Here is a 7403-nt window from a genome sequence, read left to right on the forward strand (position 1 = left end):
AAATTAGCTACTTATTTATAAAGTTTAATTAGACAAATTGAAATACGTAATAATAAATTTATTTAAAATTTGTACAGATTTTTTCATTTCTCATTCGTTATTTTTTTCTAATTTTAATTCATAATTTTAACATTAGGTTGTTCACTAATGAAAAAAGACCTCATCCATTTCAAGTATTTTAATTTTTATTTTCAAATATGGCGTAGTTATAAGATTTCAATATTTTATGTAATACATTATTGTCCAAAATTTCAAAGTAGATTAATCTTACATTAGAAGTTGCTTATTCTTTTTATGATTAATATTAAACTGGTTTATTTAATTAACACGGTTGTCTGAGAGAAATAAATATGACATCACCTAAATTATGCTAAAGGGGGCTAAATGTATACTTACTAATTCTGGTGATGATCTAGGGCAGAGTTCCCCAAACTTTTTTGTGTCGTAGACCCCTTGCCATGTTTTTCCGTGTTGGGTTGACCCCCTACTTACCTGATATTGATTACCTGTAAATTTCTAACTGTAGTGAAGTTTAGTGTTAAAAACTTAAAGTAAAAACACGTGTTAATTTATGCATTTTTTTTAAATATTTTCTTAGCAGTTTCCTTTTCAAGATTCAGGAAACGAATAAACGTATTTGTCCCACATTCGTATTTATAGAGTGACGAATTGAACAAGTCAGTGCAAGATAGCGAAGCAAAATGTATTGCGACCACAAAGCGAATACCAACATCCTACAACTTACACAATTATATAAACATATATAATATTTTTTTACTTCATAGGTACTTTTATAAATAATGTAAATGTTTTGATATTATAAGATAGTATGATGTAAGTAAATAGGTGCCATCAGTGTAAGTGTTGAGATCCACTATCGTGGACCCCCATTTTCATTTCATGGACCCCCAAATTTTTTTTCCCCTTGCAGGTTGTCATAGACCCCTAGGGGTCGATACAGACCACTTTGGGAATCACTGATCTAGGGTATTGGAAACATCTGTATATATTGCCGCGGGGCGGGTTACAGAGGTTCAAAACATTTTTCAATTTTTTTTACAACTTGGATATATACTCAATGTAAGAGATGAAGTCTAGATGTGAGTAAATATAAGGTGAAATATTATCGATAAAATTTTAGATCAGATTTCTCGCAGCCTAATGTATGTGGGTTGATTATTTCCTTTTGTCTTCATCAACTCTTGCAAGTGCTTTTGATGAATAGGTGCTAGAAATGGGTGGCTTGCGAGCTAAAGACAAGATACATATATATCCTTTTAATATATAATCACTCTCCAGCGCGTGTTTCATTTATATCTCTTATATCTTTATACTTAATAGTCAATTTTCGTGATAAGTTACGGCTTGTTCAGAGTTAGAGAGAAAAAGAGAGATGGATAGCTATTTCATGTTTGTATTAAGAATGTAAACTAAGGATTTTCGGAACATAATCACGCGCGGCCGTTTAGCTATTTTGTGCTTTATGACAAAGACATAAAATGCTTAATAGGAATATTTCACACGTTTTATTCCGCCTTACTGAGTTCTAAGTCTGACCTAAAAGAGCCGAAGATATAAAGAATATATTTTTAATCTTAGCTGCCTTTATCTCTGAGCCGTACCGAGCTAAATGAGTTAAACATATAAAAGAGTGATATATATCCCAAGATCGAAAACATATAAGTCACTCTTTTCTTATTAGTGATACATTTTGTCCATCTCTAAGAGCAATCTAATTTTTGTTGTAATTTTAAGTGTTCTAAAAATGTTGATTGTAAAACTTGATACATTATAACCTATCTTAATTGAAAGATTGGTTGACAAAATTAAATAGCACGATAATATAGCGTTGTATTCCCGTCGGAAACTGCTTTTATATTTCGCCGACTAACCTAGAAGCCATGACAGATTACGAATCTGTCATTTTTGTTTATTTTTTTATTTATTTGATACAATTATAATTAGGCCAGACAATTATTATCCTGAGATGAGAATAAAGTAGGTTAGTTTAATCATAAAAAACATCTGACTAAAAAAGCACTAGACTTTCCTCGAAATTCTTCCTTGACGGAATATGACAAAAATTGTTAAATAAATTGTTATTTGTACATACTTTACCTCTCCCTGTCCTATCTAAAACTAAACTTGTATCAAATTATAGCAACCTCCTGAAAAGGCATAGTGTAAGCAGTCTATGGTTCTTTGTGAGGGAGTTTGCTTTGTTAGAAGTCACAGCTATCCTGACATATGTGACAAATCATCTGCTGCTAATAAAATTGTGGGGATTAATGCAGAAATAAGAAGACATCTCTTTATTTAAAATTTGTACAGATTTTTTCATTTCTCATTCATTATTTTTATGATTAATATTATCCTGGTTTATTTGACTAACACGGTTGTCTGAGAGGAAGGGTTCAGGATTATATTAATAGAATATCATAAGATAGTCGTCGTAGTTTTAATCCATAGAAACCCACTGCAAGCATAGGTTCTCCCCTAAAGATATCTATGGGGGATACACCATAATCGCCACCCTCGGTTGCAGTGGGGTATGCAGAGGACGCTGTTGTCCATCCTTTGGAAACTTATAAGTGTTGACAATTCTATATAAATAATGCAACTAGTTTGAATATAACAGTAAAAATATTTTATCTCGGGAATCGAACACACGACCTTTGATCCCAAGTCTCAGTCCTCTGTCGCTGGGTTTCCACAACCCATTCTTTACTATACTATACTAACCGCTATTTTTAAACTGTTAAATATTTTATATGCTTAATAAATAAGCTAGAAATAGAATATTTAAATTTGACTAACAGCCCAAAATAATTTAGGAATCCCTGTCATATTTACTGATAAAGTAAGGTAAAAAAAAACAAAGTTCAATATAAACCATATATGTTACATTTTACTAATTTGTAATAGCCGTGGTTGATAGTTGAGAGAATTTATATTAGATTTTTTAGTGTTGGCAACACAAATATAATGATATTTGTGTTGCCAACACTAAAAAATAATAATGACAATACATTAAATCAAATGCCAGTTAACCAAATATAATTGATATTATTTAAAAACACATTCGATTCATTGTAACAAATTAATTTGACTATTTATTATTACATTTATCTTTAATACGAGAACCTGATTTGTGATGTATTAAAAGAAAGCTTGTTAGGCCATCAACTTCTTATGCGCTACTGATCAAAATATTACTATATACAATATAAAACTCATTCAAAATAATGCTTTTGACAAATCAAAGTTTTGTTAGCTTAATATGAAGAGTACTTTTGTAACGCGAACATTTAGTAAACCTATTTACCGCGGGTGTGACAAATATTAAATATTTCCTATATATATTAATAACACATTAAAACCGTCTCGTATATTAGCTATATTACTTTTGGTAGTTGTATCAGTATTCAATCCTATGACTAATACACATAACTATTATTTAAAAAAAAATTCAAACACGTGACACATCTTTAATGACATCTGTCAAAATAATTACGTCAATTTGACGTTTGTAAAAAAATAATTGTCTGTGGATTGACACAATAGGTTGTAACAAAAAACGAACATCGCGGGACATATGTAGCCACAAACACATGTAAAATATTCATACCAAATGACTATAATCATTATAACAATCATCAACTATACATAAAGGCAGTGATATTTTATAATAAAATCATTAATCACAATTAACTATACATATAAAAAGCAAAAGGTGCTCTAGCATAATTCAAATAATAATTACAATGAGTAATAGATATTTTCACCCAAGTATTAGGGGGACCGGAAAGTAATGTCGTTTCTGTCGACATATTTTACAAAAAAATCGATGGAATTGTTACTGCTCCTGGATTAAAAATTTGTATACTAGATGGCAAAAGGTTGTTGTCAACGAAGGTGAATTTATTGTTGATTAAAAATAAAAAATTGTTAAAATGTAGTCGTGTAAATTTAACTCAGGTGACAATACCTTCCGGTCTCCCTAATAATGTTTAGTGCTTAAATATAAACCCTATTAAACCTAAGAAATTTTCTAAGCACATGACATATTTTCTTGATCACAGATAGCCGTAGATCACAAAGTTACAAAGCTGTTTTGTTTTTCAAAATTATTAGTTCATTTGTCAACTAAATAATGACCCCAGTTGAGGCCCCTATATTCCTCAAGCTAAGGTTTTGTTAGGTCTATACTAAGAGATTAAACTTTTTGCAATCACAAAATTGCAAGTGCCAACGATCCAACATATCAGTGACAAAGTAAAATTGATTACTAAGCTAGTATATACTTAAAATGTCTGCATAGAACTTATCACAAAGAATTCTATGAAAAATACTTTTAATAGTCAAGACTCTTTATTGGTGCTTCCTTCCTATATTGGCAAATCTAATAAGTACATACATAATAAAAGGATTCCAATATTTATCCTAAATGGACTAACAAAAAAAATTGTTAAATACACAGCCCTTATAAGAGGCTTCAACAAGAAATAAAAACATGACATTTAATTTGAAAAATCTTAGTGAAGGTTTAAAATGACAAATGATCTTTGCAATTTCTTTATGAACATTGACCCGTCTATGGAACAAAGTCTTATTTTTAAAAGACAAATTACTAATGTAACTGCTGAGTGTCAGTCTGAATTTAAGGATAATCTAAAAATCGTATTGTTTACGAATTAAGATAATTAATCAAAATGTTCCCAAACTTTAATTATATTTTTTTACATAACATAAGTTATTTAATCAGGAGTGGCCAAGATCTTCGATTGTGCGAGCCATTTTTTTAAATATGCAATATATATATATATATATATATATTGGCTAAAATCATATTTATTGAAATTATTAAAACAAAATTGTAGAAAATGTGTGTGTTGTAGTATATATGCCGGAACTCCTAATAATACTTAAGATGCCAGTTAGTTAATTATGATCGGTGTTTGGATTTGCTAATTTTATGATGGAATAATGGTAATAGTTATACACACCAGTAATTTAAGTTTCCCAGGAGCTTACATATGTTATATAAATTTAAATATTGCAACAATTGAGACAGTCAATCAGAGCTAAATATAATCGTTCATATATCTGCATGTGGCTCGCAGGCCGCAGTTTGGCCACCCCTGATATATAAGAAGTTAAAAACTCATATGGAGTTCATATTCAAAATGCCCCACTGTAGGGCATGGGTCCAATGTTAGGAAACACTGCTCTAAACCAAAGAGAAAACTGATCCTAAGGAAAATGATGGGAGAAGAAGTAACAAAAGTGTTTTCATGTCACAAATACATACATCTCTTAATACTAACATATATATATGACTCCTATATTTTAGTTACCTTCACATATAACAAGCAAACTAAGTCTAACTTTAAGAAACATGTCAATTATCGAATCCAACACGACTTTTATGTGCTCTGGGAAACTATGTAACATCTTCTCGTCTATTATCCCTTAGTGTTTAATTATGAACTACTAAGTGTTACCAGTGAAGCCTTACGAGGCATTGAAACATGATCTCCTCCACTTAGGTCCTCACTGGCAAGCTTGCTAAATATGCCAAAGATTTCTTAGCACAAGAATATATTTGTAAACACATTCAAATAATATTAATATACTAATTTGGTGCATATCAATAAGCCCAATTATTTCTCTGTGATACCAATACAGGAGTTTCAAAATAGATCATTTATTTAAAAATATCACCATACAATATCTATTTGCGGTAGATAAATCACATTACGTTTAGAAAATCACAATAAAATCGCAGTATATTTTTGTCACCGATTGATTTTTTCTTACAAATAACATATTGAGGAAACAATTTTTATTTAATAAATATTTAACTTGATTAGTCCAGTGGTGGGCAAATCGTAACTCCTTTAAAAAAGCGCATGCAGTTAATACATTACATAATTTAATATCTTTCTTAACTTGTGATGTAGGTAGTAAGTAAAAATTATTATCAATATCATATAATGTTCCATAATTTTATAAAAGTTTATATGTAATGCTTTTAGCAGATATGTAGCTCATTTATAAAAAGTTAAAACTCCTATTTCAAATCACACTGTGTAAAACATCATGTGCGGCTTAACAACTTTGCACGGTCACAATGGGGTTGACATATGCAATTAACTTAAAATTGAATATTAAAAAACTTATAAGTCCTTCTCAAAGTTCAACACAATGACCGGAATTTGTCAGACAACTAGCTCCTCTGTATGATGAAGACATTAACCTTCACCACTTGGGTACCTTTTGGCACCTTTGCGGTTGCACAAGATATTCTTTTTAAATGGCAGACGCTTCTGGCAGTACAAAGTCTGCAGGGATAGATAGTAAACAATAATTAAATTTAACTTATTCATATTTTTGAAAATGTTTTTTCTTACTATATTACATTGGGATGTTAATTTCGTTTTTCTATGGTGAAAATGAAAATTATGTATTGATCATTTAGATCCAACACTTTTTGCCATCTTTCTGGTAGTAATGACTCTACACTCATAAAATTTTTGGTCTAAATTTCTTTGCCAAGGATCTTTGGGCATCTCATTCAGTGTTCATTTGAGGTAAAGGTTTTATTGTCTAAAAAATTTTGCAGTGACAGGAAAAAATAATAACCCAAAGTAGCTAGATCTGGAGAATATAGTGGGTGTGGTAGTACATCCCATCCAAGCTGTAAAAGCTTTTGGCGAGTGGCCAAACTCTCCGTGAGGACATGGGGAACCCACACATCAAGCTTCGAGATTAAACCCTGGCCTATCAGGTCGACATAAACAGTTGAACTCGATAAGTTACTCTCACCAATGTCAAGTGTTGTTATTTGCTGGTTTGCATCAACTAATGCCTTTGTCACGTCTATCAGCTTCAACCGGCCTTCCAGAACGTGGTGCTAAATCAAAATAGCCGAAATTTTGCAAACCAGTTCTGGCACTGGCGTATTGTCAACACATCTTGTCCATACACTTCAGTTAATTTTTTATATTTTTTATATAAGAAAGTGAATTATGACGAAAATGCTGCTTATTGCTATCCATTTTTAAAAGGGCACCAACCAAAAACTACTGTGTAAAATCACTTGAACTTATTCACACACAAGCCTTGTTATATCAGCTATCAAAACATACAATGACAATGCAACTTAATTGTTAAGTTACCTATGAAAACTCTGTCAGGAAAAAAACAAATTACTTTCCGAACAATGCAATAATTATGTTATATTTTATACCTCAAACAATTGTTGTAAAGGGTGTACCAGATATTAATTAAGAGCAAATAAGCTATACATTCAAGTTGTATAAAGCTTTATCTTAAAAGAACCTTTGAATAAACTTCAATTTTATGTTACATTAAAATGAAGTTTTTTAATTGCAAAAAAA

Source organism: Battus philenor, unplaced genomic scaffold (genome assembly GCF_028537555.1).
Source record: "Battus philenor isolate CCGP_79_NKW_IND1 unplaced genomic scaffold, ilBatPhil1.0.hap1 SCAF_23, whole genome shotgun sequence".
Classification (NCBI taxonomy): Eukaryota; Metazoa; Arthropoda; class Insecta; order Lepidoptera; family Papilionidae; genus Battus; species Battus philenor.